This window comes from Sapajus apella, unplaced genomic scaffold (genome assembly GCF_009761245.1).
Source record: "Sapajus apella isolate SASKATOON/1434 unplaced genomic scaffold, GSC_monkey_1.0 scaffold29, whole genome shotgun sequence".
Lineage (NCBI taxonomy): Eukaryota > Metazoa > Chordata > Mammalia > Primates > Cebidae > Sapajus > Sapajus apella.
Genome location: NW_022436969.1, coordinates 18,330,876 through 18,352,021, shown reverse-complemented (window position 1 = coordinate 18,352,021; position 21,146 = coordinate 18,330,876). Strand labels below are relative to the sequence as shown.

The following is a 21,146-nucleotide window of genomic DNA, read 5'->3' as shown; positions in this document are numbered from 1 at the left end:
CTGCACTCCAGCCTGGGGGACAGAGCAAGACCTTATCTCAAAAAAAAAAAAATCAATTCCTGGCACATCGTTAGTGTTGTAAAAGTTGTTGCTGGCCTGGAGAGGTGGCTCATGCCTGTAATCCTAACACTTTGGGAGGCCAAGGCGGGTAGATAACGAGGTCAAAAGATTGAGACCATCCTGGCCAACATGGTGAAACCCCATCTCTACTAAAACACAAAAAAATAGCCAGGCGTGGTGGCACGTGCCTGTAGTCCCAGCTACTCGGGAGGCTGAGGCAGAGGAATCCCTTGAACCGGGAGGCGGAGGTTGCAGTGAGCCGAGATCACATGACTGCACTCCAGCCTGATGACAGAGAGAGACTCCGTCTCAAAAAAAAAAAGTTGTTGTTGTTGATGATATTAACTAATGATTTTTAAATTAAATCAAAGAGAACATACCATGCACAAATTCCATGCTGGGGTTCTATACACATGCAGATGAGTTAGAAATATCTAACGGGGCCCAGTTACCATTTAGACGGGAAGACTTTCCAGGAGATGTTCCTGTCCTTTCTCATCACACTCTTCTTTCTGGGCATAGTGGGTTTATATCAGCTGCCAGACTCAGCATCAGACCAGTAAAACTACATGGCTTATCATGGTAGGCCCTTAGTGTTTCCTCATCTACAAAATGAGAATAACTTCACTGTGTTGTAGTAGAGCCAATGACAGTGTGTGTGAAAGTTCTTTATAAACAGGGAAAGCCTATGCACATGGAAGGTAGTATACTGGGTCTTTAATTACTAGACAGAGTTTCTCATGAAGCTCTTTTATTTAATTTTACCAAATAGGACTGAAAGTTCACAGTTTACACATAGGTCATATTTTATAAAAATCTTTTTCTGATTGGAACTTTTACCTTTTTGCTATTTTAGGTAAAATGACTAGGTAGGTTGATAATCTTGAAAAAGTATCGTTTTAGTCACTGTAAGATCAGTAGTGGGGCAGATCTTACAAGGCAATCTCAATATACTGTACCAGAAAATATGAATATTGCAGCCATGTCTCAGCCTGTGTTCCTAGGGACTAGGAGATCCATGAAATGACCTACTGGAGAGACCCTGACACCAGTGGGATCCCCTCTGAAAGTTGCTTTATAAACTCTGCCAGGGACAGCCCAGGTCTCCTGGTGAGTTTCTTGATTCAAGTGCAGCAGAACACCAGGGCTGCCAGGCACCGAGGCCCCCAGAGCAACAGGTCACGCTGTACCCTCTCCTTCCGCTCCTGCATCCTGAACTAGGGGAAACAGCTGCCTACACAAAAGCAGTCTTCTGACCAGAATAGCCCGACTGACCTGTCCCCTGGGGACAGGAGAGCCCGGATCAAGCTTTATCCTGTCCGGAAGCAGGGTTCCATCTACCAGACCAGCAGCTGCAGCCACAGTATAGACATAGTAACTACCCGCCCACACGCCACTGGCAATGGTTTTTCAGGCTGGCTAATCGTCTATAGAAAAAGCAAAAAGCCAATTTATAAAGATTTTATCAGAGCCCTCTGGAGGTCACTGTGCAGTCTCACTACTTTTGTTTAAGTTTCCAAGAAGTACTAGAAGAAAATGGTTTCTGCAAACTTTTTAGAGCGGGGAAGTTTTAGAGATCTGCTGGCTCCCTCAGAGAGTGTGAAATGACACTTCACCGTTTGAATCACAGTCAGTTCAAAGGCATAGGCGGCAGCTCACCAAGTAGCAGCTACTTTCCATGTGAGGGTTCATTAAAAGAGATAGCATCTGTCTTTGTGTCCCTCTTTTTGCCCAGAGCCTTTGAACTAACGTTTCATATTAGTTCTTGTGCCTTGTTTGAGACAATTATTTTCCTCAGAACATATTTTGAAGGTTCATCAGATTTTCCAAAATTCAGGGTGGAAATTATGGTACTTTATCATGTTCCCATGGATTTGTAGTTCCGTTTTATTTCACTTTCTTTAAAACAAATCCTTTGAAGTCGATAGGTATGTTCCTTAAAACTCAGCTTGACTAATACTATTAAGAAACGTTATGCTAACAATGTCAGTCCTACCTTAGATTAAATTATTGCAACAATGGTGTCCTAGGTCCTGTGATCTGTAATAAGGCTGGGTTTCCAACAGAATATGAAAAAAATAAAAACATTTCAATATGAACATCAAAGAAAAGATCATCTTTAGTCTCTCTTCATCTTTGATATTTTAAAGTTTCCAAATGTTGTGGTTGGAATTGACAATTTCTAGACAGTCATTACTGTCAAGATGAGACAAGCTGTACAGGAAAACATTCAAGCTTATCTCAGTATGTTTTTTAATCTAACATTTACTGAGTTCTTACTATGAACAAAGCATTTTGCTAGGGCATTAAACCTCTGAAAGACATGCACAGTTATGATGCCCATTTTAGAGAGAAGGAGACTGAGGCTTAAAGCTAGACTGACTTAGATATTATAAAGATAAGGCAGCATAATTAGGCCACAGTCACTCAGCTAGTAGTAACTGGTAGAGTTGTGATTTGTAGGCAAATATTCTAATTTCCAGAGCCCCCTTTCTTACTCAGTATTCTGTATCTTCCATTTCCATTTTGTCTCTTTTCCTACCATAAACTCACCATCAAGTTGTTGTCTAACTTTCCATCCACTGGCCACATGCTACACTGATCTAATTTGGATAATGATCTAAAAGCGCCCATCTAAATTGTATTCATCCATCAAGGATGTGTAAGTTAGGACTGAGATCATCTGTGGTAACAGAAAACCCAGTTAACACTGGGGCAGAACATTGGTTAAGGGCACACTACCTGTTTTCAAAGTCCAGCCGTTCCACTTGCTGAGTTACTCGGGATAACAATGGTAGTCACTGTTTAAGGTTCATATAAGGATTAACTATGAATTCATGTAAACTGCCTAGAAAGTCCTAGAAACATTTGCTGTGTCATTATTTAAACCAATAAATGGATTTAGTTTCTCACATTAAAAAAAAAAAAAAAACTGAGGTAGGCAGTCCAGGTGGTGCAGCCACATCACAAAGCCAGGAAGGAACCAGGCTCCTTCTGTCTACCTGCTTGGACATTTCCTGCATGTCAGTTTCATTCTTTGGGTTGTAAAATCTAAGTGCCTCCTTCAGCATTCCAGACAGAACAAAGAGGAGAGGCAAGGAACAAAAATGACTTATTTGAATGGCCTTTGGCTTTTCTTCCAGAAGAAAAGGCCTCCTAAAGGTTTTCTCCTACAGCTCATTAGCCACAATGATGTCCTATGGTCATTTCGCTTCAGTGGAGGGGAGAAGTTTAGTTCTTCATTTTCCTCTCCAGTGGAGGAAGGCAGGGGAGAATGGAATTGGGAATGTGTGTTGAGTGAACTGACCTCTAGTACCATCCAAGAGGCCCATCTCAAACCACACCGACTTGTCTTCCCCAATCATCATTACCAATGCCATTTCTTTGGCACTCATTTTTGGTTCTTTCTGCCTTAGAACCATACTGTTGCATGAGTGATCTCTTCTCAACCTTCAGGTTCCAGTTAATGTCTTCTCCTTAGAAAGAAATCCTCGGCCGGGCGCGGTGGCTCACGCCTGTAATCCCAGCACTTGCCGATGCGGGTGGATCACGAGGTCAAGAAATCGAGACCATCCTGGTCAACATGGTGAAAACCCGTCTCTACTAAAAATACAAAAAATCAGCTGGGCATGGTGGCACATGCCTGTGATCCCAGCTACTCAGGAGGCTGAGGCAGGAGAATTGCCTGAACCCAGGACGCGGAGGTTGCGGTGAGCCGAGATTGCGCCATTGCACTCCAGCCTGGGTAACAAGAGCGAAACTCCGTCTCAAAAAAAAAAAAAAAAAGAAAGAAAGAAATCCTCTAACCACCCATTGAATATATGTCCCTCTCTTATTCTCTTTTTCAGCACCCTGTTTATTTCCTTTATAATACTTAATTCAATTTTCAGGATAAGAGGGATAATACTTGTTGAATTCCTGTTAAGCAGGGCTTTCTCCCTGCCCGTGGTATACAACTGTGGCCCTAGTAAGAGGGCAGGTGACTGACACCTCAGGAAGGAGGATATACTGTGGAAGCTCACATCAAAGAGGATGTGGAAAACCATCCCCTTCCTCCTGCAGTAGGTAACTGAATGAAAAAAGGAAATGAAATTAGAGCTAAGGGGTCGGGCATCAATGCAGAGCTAAGAATATTGGGATTCATGGCCCACCTCTAGAGAATAGTCTGAGAAGATGGCAGAGCTGTCAAAGAAATCTCAAGTTCAACATGGCACTAATTTAACTAGGTCAGGCACAGTAATTTCATAGCTGTACAGGGCAGTAGCTAGATGCTGAATGAAAGAATGAATTATTCTGAAAGATCATTTTGATGGGATGTGACAATTTTGATGGGAACTGGAATCTTGGCCTCACTACCGTGTATGTACAATGCGATGTTTTGCTTCCCTGGAAAGATGATGACCTCTTTAAGGCAGAGACTGCCTTTTTCTTCTTTGCATCCTCTTTGGGGTCTCTCACTGAGGCACTTCATGGGAGTGTGTTAATTGATTGAAAAGGAGGATGAAAATTAAAATAACATAATTAGGAAGAAGCAAAGGAGTATAAGTCCCAAGGTTGCCTGTGTTTTTCTTCAGAGTGGGCCTTATAGCTCACCAGAAAAAGAGGGATACCAGTAGATGATATAGGCAGATACTGCCTGCTCACTTCTGTGTTTCAGTGCTACCTTGGGATGGAAGAATAGCCTTGAAGGTGATAAGATTCCTAGGGGACATCTGAGATAAGAAAGCAAGTATTTAATCCTAAACAATGGGGCTTTGTGCTTCGATCATGACTTGTATCATACACATCCTTACCAGGGAACTAAGCTGTCTTGAAATCTTGATTGACCTTTTAGGTTTCATTTTGTTTCCCTACCAAAAGATTTACTTGGATTTTTTAAACAAAACTATTTGCTTGGTAGAAATGTAGATTTTGTAGTCCTTATTCGCTGACTTGTGAAACAATCAGAAGGATCAAATGATATGTATATGAAACACTTAGTATGCTGCAAGGTGCTATGTGGATGAAAATTATGTCTTATGAATATTACCACTAGCCTCTGTTTTAGGCCCACTTTATAGGAAAAGATACTGAGAGCAAAAAAGTCCAATAGTTTATCAGGGCTTTGGGTTAAAGATGGCAGATTGAACTTTTACTTTTGCCTCCTCCTGAAAGCTTAAAATAACAATAGAAGGATAAGGGGAAATGTAATTAAGCCACAAAGACAAAGAACCCGAGAGAAAGCAACAGCAACAAACTTTTGAGAGTCAAAAAGCAGGAATAAAAAAGAGTGGCAACTGACTCAACAGAGCAAGGAAAAACAAATCTGTGGCCAGCCAGCATTGGGGAGACCCAAGACATGCTCTGATCTGCACAGAAGTATCAAAGGCCTCAGGAATTGCAGCTTAAAGTGGGCTGCAACAAGGAGGATTTGTTAATTTTTTTTTTTAATGTATTGAACTGCCTTTTCCCCAAATCATCCTTTGACAACTTAGCTGAAGCGAATTGAGACCTCTTACCTACCCTGGCTGAAGATGAGAGGTTAATTCTCTGGCAAAGTTGTCACAGAAGGTGTCCCCACTTGTGGAGACTCTGGCACAACTGAGGTTGGGCATGCCCTAATGAAAATAAGTTTACGTGACAGTGCAAGTGATGGATGTTGAAACATCTCAACCCTTCTTTCCACTCATCTCTCAGAATTCTGACACCCTTTTCTCATCCACATAGATCAAAGATCAAGAAGCAGAAAGAAATGCCATTTGACCCAGCAATCCAATTACTGGGTATATACCCAAAGGAATGTAAATCATCCTATTATAAAGATACATGCATGTGTGTGTTCATTGCAGCACTATTCACAACAGCAAAGACACGGAATCAACCCAAATGCCCATCAATGATAGACTGTATAAAGAAAATGTGTACATATACACCATGGAATATTATGCAGCCATAAAATGGAATAAGATCATGCCCTTTGCGGGGACATGGATGGAGCTGGAAGCAGATCCTCAGCAAACTAATGCAGGAACAGAAAACCAAACACTGCATATTCTCACTTACAAGTGGGAGCTGAACAATGAGAAAAAGTAGACACATGGCAGGGCACAACACACACTGGGGCCTGCCACGGGGGTGGGGGAGGGAGAGTCTCAGAAAGAATAGCTAATAGATGCTGGGCTTAATACCCAGATGATGGGTTGATCTGTGCAGCAAATCACCATGGCACATGTTTACTTATGTAACAAACCAGCACATCCTGCACATGTACCTCAGAACTTAAAATAAAATTTGATGAAAAAAATAAAATACTGCCCACGTTTAAATATGAGTAGAAAACCAGAGACCACTCCCCAAAGAAAACTGGGGAAATTTTCTAATAAAAAATAAATATGGCCAGGTACGGTGACTCGCGTCTGTAATCCCAGCACTTTGGGAGGCTGAGGCAGAAGGATCACTTGAGCCCACAAGTTCGAGACCAGACTAGCCTACATATTAAGACCCTCCATCTCTGAAAAAACTTTTTTATAATTGGCCAGGGATGGTGGCATATGCCTGTGGTCTTAGCTACTCAGGAGGCTGAGGTGGGAGGAGCCACCTTGAGCCAAGGAGATCTAAGTTGCAGTGAGTCGTGATTGTGCCACAGCACTCCAGCCTTGGTGAAAGAGAGAGAGACCCTGTCTCAAACAAAAAAGTGTGGAATTTTGGATACAAGAGATTCAACATAATAGAGGGAAAAAAAAGTTCTCAGAATTATAATATAGGGATGAGAGCTGTGCAGAAAAGTTAGTGAAAACTGGCCTGGATCAGAGGATCCATCAGAGATATCGTCAAGAAGATGAAATTGACAATACTTAATATGTTTAGACATACTGAGAGGAGATATAGATATTTGTAGGTAGAATTTGGAATGAATTGGTGGTAGGAATTAGATGATTAGAAACTAGGGCAGGGCGCGGTGGCTCACGCCTGTAATCCCAGCACTTTGGGAGGCCAAGGTGGGTGGATCATGAGGTCAAGAGATCGAGACCATCCTGGTCAACATGGTGAAACCCCATCTCTACTAAAAATACAAAAAATTAGCTGGGCATGGTGGCGCGTGCCTGTAATCCCAGCTACTCAGGAGGCTGAGGCAGGAGAATTGCCTGAACCCAGGAGGCGGAGGTTGCGGTGAGCCGAGATCACGCCATTGCACTCCAGCCTGGGTAACAAGAGCGAAACTCCGACTCAAAAAAAAAAAAAAGAAAAGAAAAGAAATGAGATGTGGTGATCAGGGGAAAGTGAAGCTTACCAAATGGGCAATGTCAGTCAAAAGACAACGTGGCACAGAATATCAGTATTCCGGCCAGGCCTCAGAGATGTGGCATATCAGTATGTGAGAAAGGGGTCTCGAATTTATGTGGAAGGGAAAACAGACTATGGTGAATACATGGATAAAAATAATGTGAGGCGACAAGCAACAACAATCATAGCTGATAATATTATATTTCTGAGTGACCAGACAAAAGAGAAGGAGTAGAATGGATGACTCTTCTTTGGCCATCATTTGGTACAGTCTCATTTCCAAATCATGTATAATCCTTATAGTTCCCAAGGACAAGAATTAAAATACTCTTTTACATTAAAAAAAAAAGAAACCTAAGGCAGCAAAAACAAGTCTATTATTAACTCTAAAACGTTAGGAAGGAAAGGAAATGTTATCACCTTATACCGTAGTATCTCAGCTGTGAACAGCGTTGATTGTCATAATAATGTTAACAATAAATATTTCTCTGACCAAAAGTGTCATATAACTCTACTGAGAGGACAGAAGCAGTATGGGAGTGGAGAAGTGGTTGTGGTGAGGGGTGGTAGAAAGAAAAAGAGCTGATTTCTCATCTCCCAAGGTGGGAGTCAATGGCAAAGTCCTAAATTAACAGTATAAACATGATAGAGATGTGAAGGTCAATACCAAAGTAAATGGCCAACAAAGTTGAAAGTGACCATCTCTCAGAAGAGGAAATGCATATGTGTATGTGTTTGGGTGGTGGATACTGCATTCATTATTAGAGATTTTGTGTACATGTCACTTTAATACAACTATAAACTAAATTTCCTAAAAAGTCACCTAAATTGCCAAACTATATTTTTGCACAAGGGGCAAAATTATAGGTTCTCGCTTTGAATTTTTTCTTTGTTTGTTGGATTTTACAACTTGTCCCATTTCTAAGCACTTGAGGTACTGAATCTACACACAAACAGTGGCCAGAATATATATAAAAATAGAACTTTGATGCACAATCTCCTGCAACCAGCTGGGGAAGCCAAACAGTTATCTATATCAACCAGCTCGTCAAAGCAGCTTGCTGTAACTCTGACCTATAAGAAGTGAGGCTACCCTCCCTAGCAACCAGTGCAGGAAATTAAAAAAATAACCTCTGTAGCATTCAGCCCCAAAAGCCCAGAACTTGATTAATAACTGACAGCTTTCCTAATTTTTGTCCCTGCTTCCAACTTAGGACCAATCAGAGAAAGCCAAATATATGCCCCAAACTAATCACATTGGATGCCCTGCTCCCAGTTAGCAGCCTCCAATTTCCTTGGCCGGCGGCCTCCAATCAGGGCACACCTGGAGCCTACCTTTTCTCCACTATAAAACCTTCCCACTCTTTTCCATGCCTTTGACTCTTGGCTAAATACAAGTAATGGTGGCCAACTACCTTGCTATAACAAGCTCTGTGTAAATATCCTTTGCTTGTTCTCATTTGCTTGGTCTTCATTTATTTCTACATACTATTTTTAGGTATTAAGAATTTTTAAAGATTGAAAACCATTTGACTTGTCAAAAATTAATGCCCACTAAACCAATGATCCAAGTTCAAAAAGATTTAATAGTTTCCTGAAAAAAAATCATTCTATTTATCCACTCACGTGTTGCATTGTATTTCCATGTGCAAAGTGCTACACTGGGTATGATGGAAAATACAAAAATAAATTAGACTATTTGAATATTTCACATAATTGAATTTAATAATTTCAGAGTTTCTTAAATTCAGATAATCAAAGTTATCTTAAGTTTAGGTGACTCGAAGCTGTATTCATTCTTTTAAGAAAATGGAACATAACTTTAAAAATCAAGCTGCCAAATCGAGAGATCAAGTTGTATTTTTATATTTTTTATTTTACATTTTCTCTCACATAGTCCAATTGAAGTTTTCTTATTTAAATATCTTGGCATATGTCGAAAATTTGCTTTTTCCCCCTTGAAATCTTAACTACTACAAATACAAATACTAAGTGTATTTCATTTACTCACTGAATTGAACTGATTTTAAAACTGAATTGCAGATGTCCCATGAAGGGGCACATATATGATTATGGAAAATTATTCTATTGAAAATAACAGTCGTTTTTATAGCGATATAAATCTGAGAAAGCAAAACAAATTGAGGTTGGAAAAACAGATGTATTCAATAAAAAACTACTGTGTGCACGTGGTGAACTAGTCTTTAGCAAGATTCGAATAATGCAATCAGTAGGAATTTGGCTGGCCTGTGGAGTTTTCAAAGGCATGGATGTTCGAATAATAGCTGGAAATCTGTTGTGGACACGAGGCTATTAAGCCTGTCTCCCGCTGCATTCAATATAGTGGTAAAAACTATTATTAAATAACTGATTTTATAGCAACTGTTACAATTATTTGACCAAAGTATAAATTAAAGTTTATGATGGATGCAAATGTACATCTTAAAATGTATAATACTAATTTAGGTTCCTTTCTCATTTTAAAATAACCATTCAGACGACGGAACAGTGATTACCAAAATAAGAGCAAATTAATAAGGCTGACAGGAAGACTTCTCGAAAGTGTGAAACATTAAATGTGCCTTTACTTTTCAAACACAGAATCCTACAATTATCAGAGGTCTCGTCTCTCGCTGAGTGCACACAACTCCCATTAGCGGTAATGGTACTGACGCACATGAAACCCCGAGAAACAATTAAGAGGCACAAATGACGGATCTGGTCCCCAAGCCTCCTGTGTCACATGTTGACATCCACCACACCTGGTGAGGAGGAACCGTAACTGATTAACCCACTGATGGTCAGTCTTTCTAGCCATTGCTGCCACTTGCATCATTTCCTCCCTTGAAGCCCCGGAAATCAAACTTGTCAATTTATAAAGGGCAAAATTCTTTGTTAAGTGAAATGCCTCGTACTTAGGCACAAATAAAGCTTTTCTGGTGTAGGGATAGGAACTGATCCCATTTTCTCTCCCTAGTTTGTTCCCTGCATCAGAATAATTTCAAACTTGGAAAGCCTTTTATCACTGAAGCTTTTTAGAAATGACGGATTCCCAGGCCCTGGCCTGTGTTTACGGTCTCTGAGTCTGGGAGTTGGCAGTGCATTTCCTAAAGACCTTCATGAGATTGGGGGTTGGGGTGTGAGCAGGGTTTGAGAAGCAGCAGCACTACCCTGTAATATCTAACTCAGTAGTTGGCAAAAAGTAAGCACATAATACTATTTGAGGATAGAACAATTTTAAGGAGGATTTAAAAATATTTTAAATTCTATTATACATAATATATACATAAATATGTATGCTATATGTAATATAGACATATATATTCCTGGAAAGTCTCAGGAACAACTTGACTTTACCTTTGACTCAAAGTAAATATTCATATTAATAAAATGCACACATGGGTATTCCAGAGCATTGAGTTTAAATTAAAAATATTAAAAGTCCCTAAGATTGTGAATAGACCCAATGTGAGATACATATAAAACACACACAACGCATGTGCATGCACGCATACAGTTATTTGGAAAATGAAAATTTTTAAGAGCATAGAAGAGGTGGAAGCCACTCTAGAATTCATATAATCTAGGCTTTTTTTAAAAAAAATCTATTTGGCCATCATAATCATCTGGGAAGATTTGTAGAAAGATCAGTTACGAAAATCTCCTCCCTAATTACCGAATCTACATTTCAGAGAGGGACCCTGGGAATCTGTATGGTTTAAAATTTTGAAAACACATCCGATGACTCGTGGGGATTCTAACTTTTCTTCCCAAGTGTCCTTGTTCTTTTAGTACTTGCTTGGATGGTGTGGCTTCCTGCCATTGATCATCTGGTCACTGTCCTTTGAGCAAATCTGTCTACCTGGTTCTCACTGAAAGCACAGTGGCAGTTGTGTAGCTGAGAGAGGGCATCTTTCTCCAGGTTCGGACTCAGGTCTACCAGAGCATCAAGATCCAGGTAACTATTTGGCAACGTTTTTTCATCTTTGGCTCATATTAATCTAGCAGTTAACCAAAAATGTTGGGTTTTGTTTGTTTTTAAAGTATTGTTAAGCCATAGTTTCCCCCATGTTGTGTTTGTGAAGTTGAATGTTAACCTAGTGCACAGGCACTTATGGTTGGTCTTGTTAGATTTAGTTCCAGATCCAGGTTTTCAGGTTCATTTGGATTTAATCTTTTAACAATAGTTGTCACCCTCTTCGATGGAGTTTTCACCTGGCCACACACCTGCCACATGTCTAACTGTTCAGCCCAGGCTTCCCCATCTTGTTAATAGAAACTCCATAAGAAAAGTGTGTAAATCTGCCTTTCTTGAAATTAAATCTTGAAACCCATGTTGTTTAGCATTACTCCAAATCTCTGTATCTGCAAGGTATATTTTGCTTTATATGCTCAGAATATTTTATGTGAAAAATTTAGCTGTCAATAGATGCATTCCACATTTCACAGCTTATCTCTTTTTAAAATTTTCTTTTCATAGAAACAGCTTTACCAAAGTAAAATTTCTTATGAGATTCTTTTTCTAAATTTCCACCAACATACATTGTCTCCTTCCGTGACAAGCTTCTAGCTGGTCCAGAGGCCACAGTGGTCTGACAGTAATTCGCCGAGGTACCACATTTCAATTGCTTCAGCACATTTCAATTAGGAGACCTTTGAGGTGAGAAAGAAAAAGAAATGGAGTGGGAGTCAGGTAATGCTAAAGAAAAACAATGTGAAAGGCTGGGATAAGAAACATCTTTGGACAATGGAAAAAAGAAAAATACACCTCACAAGAATTCTCAGGAAGAACTTGACTCTACCTTCGACTCAAAGTAACTGTTTATAAAATGCACATGTGAATATTCCAGAGGTTTGGGTTTAAGTATTTCCAAAACCCCTAAGATTATGAATGGACCTAATGTGAGATACTTTTCTAGAAGTTTTAGTCTAATAGTGAAGATGTAATTTATATTAGGCTTTCTGTTGGCATAAAGAAAAACAAAAAAATGTCTTAAGCAAGAAATGAAATTTACTGGCTTATTTGTAGTCCAGACACTGGCCTCACTTCAGCCTGCTTGAATCCTACAATGATGTCATCAGACCTGTGTTTCTGTCTGTCTTGCTGATCTACTTCCTCCCTCTGCCGATCCCATTCGCTGGTGGGTATTCTCCTCTTAATAGCATTATATCTGCAGACTCACACACTCAGAGCCCACATCCAGAGTAAAAGAAACAATATGTCCTCTCATTAATTCCGCCTAAGTATAGTTAATTGATTAACAGTCGCCCAAAGATACCAAGTTCTAATCCTGGAACAAGCAAATGCCACCATATGAGAAAAAAAGCAGACTTCAAAGATGTGGTTACTTTAAGATTCTTGACATGGGAGATTTAGTCTGGATATTGCAGATATCCCCCAAGTGTAATCACAAGTGTCTTTATAAGAGAGAGGCAGAGGGAGACTCTACACACAGAAGGGGAGGAGGCAATGTGACTATTGAGGCAGAGATGGGAGTGACGGGGCCACAAATAAAGGAATGCCTGCAGCCAGCAGAATTAGCAAGGAACAGACTCACCCCCTAGAGCCTCTGGAGGGAGCATGGCCCTCTGACAACTTGATTTTGGCTCCGTAAAACAGATTCCAGACTCCTGGCCTCCAGAAATGCAAGGGAATAATTTCAGTTACTTTATGCCACCAAGTTTGTGGTAATTTGTGGTAGCAGCCACAGGAAATCACGTTACACCAGGTAACGTGAATGGTGCTGATGTGACCAACCTGAGCCACGAGGCTACCTTTGAGCCAACTGCTGCACACTGACAAGGTGGGATGGGGTTTTAGCAGGGGGAGAGGTTTCCCAAAAGGAAGACATAACTAGAAATAGAAGCAGGTGGGATGAGGGGGCAAAAAAAAAAAAAATACACCCAGCAGACATTCACTTCGTGTTTAAGAGAAAACAGAAAGGAAGTTCAAAGTTAACATTTATATGCAAGGAAATTATGACATTAGGACACTTGAGCTTTGTGTTGCTGTGATGATGTTGTCAAGCAGCGTATGATCAGGATGCACTGAGTTGATCAGGGACCACTCGCTAAGAGCAGATTTGTTTTTATTGCTGATCACTGGAACGTCTCCAAGTCTGACATGTCTCTTTTTGGAACAGTTGTATGTTAAGATCACACATATTATTCTAAATATAAATAAACGTACTGTGTTATTAGGCTAGGGTAATAACTTGTATTTATTTTCTAACATTCTTCACAGTTATGTCTAAAATAATGTATTAACAATGTTTGCTACAGTAAAAGCTGTGCCAGAGTTTATGGAGTGAAGTCTATAGCACTTTCCATACCTCTCCTTGGATTCTAACTCGGCGGCCTCTGAAGGCTCTGCTCCAGGATGGCTCTCCCTCTTGTGTGGGCTTTGGCCTTGGGTAACTTACACTTTCCAATGTCAGATTCCTTATGTGTAAAATGAGGATAAATGACTTTGCTGCATTTTCTTTGAGGATTATCTAAAAAAAAAATGGGTGACAGCATCTAGCAGGGTGCCCAGCACAAAGTAAGATGCTAGACATACTCTATTGTGAACCCATAATCCAATAAGCACAGTTTAGCTCATTATTCCCTACATTTGTCTGCTTATGCTTACCCACACTGAAGCTCTTCAAATGACTCGTTTCTACTTCCAAAGATCTACTTGTAGCCTCCAGTTGGCTTAGCATGTTGGTGTGCAGAGGAGCCTGATGTCACATGTGCGCTGGACATCTTAGTATGTTCTCTCCATTTTCAAACCTTCATAAGATGTAAAATAAGATCAGTGTCAGTTCTGAGCCATGCAGGGCTAACCCTGCTTATTTATTCCAAAAACGTTTTAGATGCTAATAAGATTTCTTTAATATGACCAGGCATCACAGTCCACCTCCCCAACCTGAGATGGCTCATTTGCTTTGTTGTGAAACTGTCAGACTTTATTTTGAAGATTCAAAAAATAGGATCTGTTAGTTATTTCTCAGCTTTTTCATTATTTACTCTAAAAAGCTGTAGTAGGTAAGTCAGGCATAATCTCCCTTTTGGACGTTTTGCTGGAGGGAAGAGGAAAGCGAGCATCGCTTGATGCATACGGAAGAGCAGTCCCCAGTTAGGGGCACGTCAGCCTTGTCTCGTGTTCCTGTGAGCCAGTGACTGCCTCTGGACTGGTCAGTAACACAGCAGCAGCTCTCAGTTCCAAGGGACATTTGGGAAATCTCTGGCCAGGTTGGACAGGTTTGCAGAGGTTGTATTACTTCATCTTTGCCCAGTAAATTTTAGAACTCGGTTGCAGAACTCTCAAAATCATTTGATTGCTAGCCTTTGTTCTCTAATGAATATCTGCCTGTATTCAGGGTAGCTGTCATTCCAAACATTATAAACCACATCTTATATAAATTTTACTGGGCTTCAGGGACTTGGGGAGATATAGAGATGAAATACAGAGAGATGACTTTTATAGATATAATTTAAACATTTGCTGAAATTTAAATAATGGAAACTTACTATTTAATGAGGAATTTTATCCACTTTGTATATATAATTTATAGCTTGTCGAGTATCACAAGATCTCATTCATCCTACAGGAATACTTTGCATTCTAGAAATAGGTATGCCAAAACCCCAAAGCATTAGAAATAGTGAGATTATGAACAGCTTTTCATTTCTTCTTTTTTCCTAGGCACATTTCCTTAAAATTCTATGTTTAACAAATGTTATGTTCCTAAAATGAAGTATTTTGATTAATGCTTAAAAAAATTAAGAACTTTAAAACAGAAACACCAATTATGAATATGCAGCATAGTGTTAGTCTTTATAGATTAAAGCTGGAAATACATCTAATAACAGAAAATTGTGTAAGTTTCATATCCATACAGTGGAATGCAATCATCCCTTACTTAATGAATATTTGCATTCATTCTTGGGGGAAGAAGGAAACACACTAAAAATTTACACAAATTTTTCTGATTATCTTGTTTTTTCATTATTTGCTCAACAAGCCATCCTTTTGACTCATTCCAATCTTTACCAAAAACTGGTAACTTCTATCTAGAACACAGATAGAAAGCTCACATTATAAGAAGCAAGAATGATGTTAATTAAAAGAACAGCAACTTACATTATCGGGGGCTCTTCTGAAAGTCTGACATTACTACAAACAGCCAACTTGAGACTTAGCTGAAAGGGTCCTTTAAATGGTGTGGAATTCATATTGTGGAAGTAGGGGCATTCAGAATATATCCAGAAATATTTGGAATTTGCAAATTGATGTGAATATGATAGGGTAGAATTTTCACAAGTATTTTATATCTGAAGTTGGATAATAAAAATATGGTTCTAATAAAAAAGGAGGCGAAACTCCTTCAGGACAAAAAGTGATTATGTCAAGCCTTGTGAATGATTGTAAAATATGGGAACTCAAGATTTAGCAAAGCAATTCCAACGGTTAAGTCCATTTCTCACGAATGAGTGATGCACTCATGCAGTTGCCAAGTGATCAACCTGATGAAAAGGACAGCTCTGCTTCCATGGAGGGTTCTCCTCACGTTGCTGTCCTCGTAGCTGGGTAGAGGAATGCCAGGCTCTAGGAAATAAGTTATCCAGTGTGGTGGAAATCCAGGACCGTGACTAGAGGGACAGAATCAGCCAGTGGCAAGGCACAGATAAAGACATACCCATGGTGATTAAAGTTTGCAGATAATCTAGGCTTTGTTACTTGAAGGTAGAGTAGACCAAAGTGACAAATGTTTATACTCTAGCTCCTTAGGTCTTCAAACACTACAAATAATGAGTGAGCAGAGCTGAAAAGTTACTGAGCATAAATGGAACCAATACTTAATGTAATATTTATTTTCTACTTAGCCCTGATGTAAAACATTAAAATTATATTAAATGTACTGATGGCAGTCAAAATTTAATGATTATAAATTTTACTTTGCCTTAGTATAAGGTTTTTTAATGTTTCTTATATGTTATCTCATTTTCATACCAAGAAACTAAAGATAGGCATACACATTTATGCCATTATTTTTTGATAATATGGCATAAAATTTACAATTAGATACATCACATACTGTATTCTTGCCTTTTCCTCTTGTTCCACATGAAAAATCTAATCAGTCATCTGTGTAACCAAAACTAGGCCTCATCATTCACCCAAACAGAGTCTGGGGCACATATCAGAAATGGAATGTAGTTAATCTTTCTTGTTTTATCAGTGTGGTCTCTAAGCCAGCAAGCCCCTTAGGAAGGGATCTAAGTAATTCATTCACTGTGATCTTTTTAATCAAAACTAAAAGACTCAGGCTTAGAGAGAACAGCACAGAATTTTTAACCCGCTCTGGCTAGTCTTTACATTGTTCATATAACCTTTCTACCAACTCAGAATCTATGCCACTCCATCTGAGCTATAAGCCAGAAGACCTCAGATGTGACATAAGAGTTCATGATAACATGAAGAAAATCTCCAAGTGTGCCATGGTTCCAAAGAGAAGCTTCTATTTAGTTCAAATATTAAAGGATATTAAACTTCACTTCTTCAGCTACCACATCTATGAAATACACACTTCCAGGCCAGGCATGGTGGTTCATGCCTGTAATCCCAGCACTTTGGGAGGCCAAGATGGGCGGATAACTTGAGGTTGGGAGTTCGAGACCAACCTGGAGAAACCATCTCTATTAAAAACACAAAAATTAGGCCAGGAACAATGGCTCATGCCTGTAATCCCAGCACTTTGGGTGGCCAAGGCAGGCAGATCACGAGGTCAAGAGATCAAGACCTTCTTGGCCAACATGATGAAACCCTGTCTCTACTAAAAAATACACAAATTATCTGGGTGTGGTGGTGTGCACCTGTAGTCTCAACTACACGGGAGGCTGAAGCAGGAGAATTGCTTGAACCTGGGAGGTGGAGGTTTCAGTGAGCCGAGATCGCACCACTGCACTCCAGCCTGGCACCTGGCAACAAAGCAAGACTCTGTCTCAAAAAAAAAAAAATTAAAAAATTAGCTGGGTGTGGTGACAAGTGCCTATAATCCCAGCTGCTGGGGAGACTGAGGCAAGAGAATAACTTGAACCCAGTAGACAGAGGTTGCAGTTAGCTGATATCACGCACAGCACTCCAAGCTGGATGGCAGAGTAAGACTCTGCCTCAAAACAAAAAAAAAAAAAAAGAAGAAGAAGAAAAGAAAAAGACACACTTCCATATTAACTTATCTTTTATGACTTTAGGTCATATTCTTTATTACTGAAATAGGTCCAGAATTACAGAACTGGTCCTAGGGAGGATCTTTATTTCTTCCTAGGAACAGAGTCTAGAACTCATATAGGTGCTTCCAGCTACAGATGGACAGGAACATCTTCAAGGCCTGTTTCAGGGATGAGTAACAGAGAAGCTCACAAGTCTAACACTGTGTACATCTGCTTCCTCATGCTTCAGTTTTTCTCTAATCTATTGTCCACAGTCCCTTACCTTCTCTTTTCTCTCCTCTCCCACGTGGCTCTGAATCAGTTTTTACATCACAGGCATAGCTAGAATTAGGCCTCGTTGCTGGGAGTGCTTGTGACTGACTCTCCCCTAAGTGATTGCTATTTTTTATTGTTACATTATTTATTTTTTAGGACACAGTCTTACTCTGTCACCCAGGCTGGAGTGTGGTGGCACAATCTTGGCTCATTGCAACCTCCGCCTCCTGGGTTCAAGCTCATCAGGCAGGATTGGGTTAGAGGGAAAAGCCTGTGCTCTAAAGAGGAATTGGGTGCTCCCTAACTACGAGGGGACACCTTCTCAGGGGTCCCAAGGCAAAGAGAACCTTCTTTCTATGCCCTGTGACTTCCTGGGGAAGGGGACAGAATTCTAGAGAAGCTATGTGATATATCTGGCGGGCGGGGGGAATGACCACAGACAATTTTCGTTAGTGACACAGAGATTATAGAGTGTGTATTAACCATGTCTTTTAAATCTATATTTTTAATTCTTTGACATCTTGAGGGCTTGCTGACAGGAATCATCTGGAGTTTTAGGCAGAAGTCTGCTGCACAGACGGAGCCCTCATGGAGAACCTGTGCCAGGGCAGTGCAGAAGGAAAATGTGGGGTTGGCGCTCCCACACAGAGTCTCCACTGGAGCACTGCCTAATGGAGCTGTGAGAAGAGGGCCACCATCCTCCAGACCCCAGAATTGTAGATCTTGCAATAGCTTGCACCATGTGTCTGAAAAAGCTTCAAGCACTCAATGCCAGCCCATGAAGGAGTTGCCCAAGGCTGTGAGAGCCACTCCTTGCTTCAACATGCCTCAGATGTGAGACATGGAGTCAAGGGGATCATTTTGGAGCTTTAAGATTTAATGACTGCTGGGTTTCAGACTTGCATGGGACCTTCAATCCCTTTGTTTTGGCCAATTTCTCCCATTTAGAGTGGGAGCATTTATCTAATGCCTGTACTTTCATTGCATTTTGGAAGTAACTAACTTGCTTTTGATTTTACAGGCTCATTGGCAAAAGGGACTTGCCTTGTGTCAAATGAAATTTTGGACTGTGGACTTTGGGCTGATGCTAGAATGAATTAAGACTTTCAGGGACAGTTGGGAAAGCATGATTCATTTTGAAATGTGAAAAGACATGAGATTTTGGAGGGGCCAGGGGCGGAATGATACAGTTTGGCTCTGTGTCCCCACCCAAATCCCATCTCACATGTAATTTCCACATGTCAAGGGAGGGAGGTGATTGGAACATGGGGGCGGTTTCCCTCATGATTTTCTCATGATAGTGAGTGAGTTCTCATGAGATCTGATTTTTTTTTTTTTGAGATGGAGTTTTGCTTTTGTTGCCCAGGCTGGAGTGCAATGGCATGATCCAACCTCCACCTCCTGCCTAAGCCTCCTGAGTAGCTAAGATTATAGTCACCTGCTACCATGTCCAGCCAATTTTTTGTATTTTTAGTAGAGATAGGTTTCACTATGATGGTCAGGTTGGTCTCAGACTCCTGACCTCAGGAGATCCACCCGCCTCAGTCTCCCAAAGTGCTGATATTACAGGCATGAGCCACCGTATGCAGCTAATTTGATGGTTTTGTAAGTGTTCGGAAGTTCCTCCTTTGTTCTTCTCTCTAGAAGGTACCTGCTTACCCATCCACCATGATTATAAGTTTCCTGATGCCTCTCCAGCCATGCAGAACTGAGTCAGTTAAACCTCTTCCTTTATAAATTACCCAGTCTCAGGGAAGTTCTGTTTAGCAGTGTGAAAGCAGACTAATATACTGACCCAGCAGGGGCTGACTTTCCCAGGGCTAGCCAAGTCCTAGAGATAGTAAATGGCTCACCTGCAAGCTTATCTTTCATATGCCAACTGCTCCCCATCATTCTGAAGCAGCTGGATTGCTAAAGTGGTGGGATGAGTCACAGTTACACCACCAACTAGGTGACAGTACTTTACAGGGCTAGAGCAAAGTTCTCCAGAAGGCTGTGTATGCTCTGTATCGGTGTCCCATATATGGTACTGTTTCTCCCATAGCCAAGATTCATGGATCCAGGAATCAAGTGGTCGAAGTGGAAGTGGTACCACTCACTATCAACCCTAGTGACTCACTAGCAAAATTTTTTCTTCCTGTTCCCGTGACATTATATTCTGCTGGCCTGGAGGTCTTAATTCCTAGAGGGAGGAATGCTGCCACCAGGAGACACAACAATTCCATTAAACTGGAAGTTAAGATTGCCATCTGGACACTTTGAGCTCCTCCTATCTCTAAGTCGGCAGGCAAAAAGGGAGTTACAGTGTTGGCTGGAGTGATTAACCAGGACTATCAAGATGAAATCAGTCTACTATTCCACAGTGGAAGTAAAGAAAAGTATGTGTGGAATACAGGACATCCCTAAGAGCGTTTCTTAGTATTACCATGCCCTGTGATTAAGGTCAATAGGAAGCTACAACAGCTCAATCCAGGCGGACTACAAATGGCCCAGACTTTTCAGGAATGAAGGTCTGGGTCACTTCACCAGGTAAAAACCATGACCTGCTGAGGTGCTCACTGAAGGCAAAGGGAATACAGAATGGGTAGAAGAATAAGGTAGTCATCAATACCAGCTACGACCAATGACCAGTTGCAGAAACAAGGACTGTAATTGTCATGACTATTTCCTCCTTATTTTGTTAAGAACATGTTTATGCATGTATACACTTGTACTAAGAAAACATCTTAATTTTCTTTTCTTTTTCCTTTATCATGTGATATAAATTTATCGACTTCATATCATCATTTAAGTATTATTAACTTTTTGTAATAGCATTTGGGCTGAGGATTGGTGTGTTTTCAGTTGTACAAAGGATAGCTATATTATGTTAGGCATAATTATGACCTTATTATTGTCTTTAGTTGAATATTATGTGTTATTTCAGGAGATATGTATGGGTTCAAGTTGGCAAGGGGTGGACTTGTGATGGTTAATACTAAGTGTCAATTTAATTGAATTGAAAGTTGCAAAGTATTTTTCCTGGGTGTGTCTGTGAGGGTGTTGCCAAAGGAGCTAGTGGACTAGGAGAGGCAGGTCCACCTCGATCTGGGTGGGCACCATCTAATCAGCTGCCAGCCTGTCTAGGAGAAAAGCAGGCAGAGGAATGTGGAAGGACTAGACTAGCTATGTCTTCTGGCCTCCATCTTTCTCCTGTGCTGGATGCTTCTTGCCCTCAAACATCAGCCTCCAAGTTCTTCAGCTTTTGGACTCTTGGACTTACATCAGTGATTTGCCAGGGGCTCTCAGGACTTCAGCCACAGATGGAAGGCTACACTATTGGCTTCCCTACTTTTGAGGTTTTGGAACTC

General features: G+C 40.5%; 1 long non-coding RNA gene across 1 annotated transcript; it reads left to right on the top strand.

The window, feature by feature from the left end:
* Nucleotides 1-9,173: 9,173 nt before the first annotated feature.
* On the top strand, nt 9,174-18,420 carry LOC116561521. Its single transcript, XR_004273469.1, has 3 exons — nt 9,174-11,281; nt 13,606-13,736; nt 18,323-18,420. It is a non-coding gene; the product is annotated as an uncharacterized LOC116561521 (long non-coding RNA).
* Nucleotides 18,421-21,146: the final 2,726 nt, after the last annotated feature.